At 31.0% G+C, this 988-nt stretch overlaps 1 non-coding gene across 1 annotated transcript; it reads right to left on the minus strand.

The window, feature by feature from the left end:
• Positions 1-558: 558 nt before the first annotated feature.
• TRNAE-UUC (transfer RNA glutamic acid (anticodon UUC)) lies at positions 559-631 on the minus strand. Its single transcript has one exon. It is a non-coding gene; the product is annotated as a tRNA-Glu (tRNA).
• Between the last annotated feature and the right edge of the window lie 357 nt (positions 632-988).

A 988-nucleotide genomic window follows, 5' to 3' on the forward strand; every position in this document is an offset into this window, starting at 1 on the left:
AAATATAATCAAACTTCATGTGCCAAAATTCTTCCTACCATTTACAACTTTCACCACTCCTTGCAACTAGTGAAGTGAACTTGTTGCTATTTGTCCAGACTAGGACTGAAGAGATACGAGTACCAAGATTTGAGTCAACATTATAACCCAAAATTACATGATCTACTCACCAAAACTCCCAACAGACAACCTCCAAAAGCATACTTTCCTATAAAATTTTTAAATTTATTATTTAATATTTAATTTAACAATCTCCAGTTATTTAATTGGAGGTAAGTAAAGGAAAGGTAGGGAAAAGTTCAGCTATGAAAATCATCAGATATATTACAAGAATAACAATAATGCTAATAAAAATAACAATGTTCCATATATTAATAAACTTATGTATATATTACATATAATTTATTTGTATATATTATTTATATTTATTTACATATTTTATATATCATACAATTATTTCTAAGAGTTGCAATACTGCAAACATGAACTCCATTTTAAAGTTTTGTTGTTTTTTTTGTGTGTTTTTTTGGCCACGCTACGCAGTTTGCAGGATCTTAGTTCCCTGACCAGGGATTGAACCTGGGCCCTCAACAGTGAAAGCGTGGAGTCCTAACCACTGGACCACCAGGGAATTCCCCATAACTCTATTTTATAAATAAGGGAAACAAGGCTTAGGGTTTATATAGCTAACAAGATGTAGAGCTAAGATTCAAATCAAGATCTGTGTCCAAAGCTCTTTCCATTATAACATAACTATTTAAATGTAAATTCAGAGCCAGAGTGAACTCTTCCCTTGTATTTTATTTTATTTTATTTTTTTCCCTTGTATTTTAAAAAGAGGCTGAGGATAAATGAAAATATTAAATAAAGAAAAATATGGACTAATAATTCTGTCACAGGCCTTATACCCTCTGAATTCCAGAACACTTCCCCTCTTCTTCTATTCTTGTATACTTAAGAAAGACATGATGAAGGTACACATGATTTT

Source organism: Physeter macrocephalus, chromosome 4 (genome assembly GCF_002837175.3).
Source record: "Physeter macrocephalus isolate SW-GA chromosome 4, ASM283717v5, whole genome shotgun sequence".
In the NCBI taxonomy this organism is placed as follows: Eukaryota; Metazoa; Chordata; class Mammalia; order Artiodactyla; family Physeteridae; genus Physeter; species Physeter macrocephalus.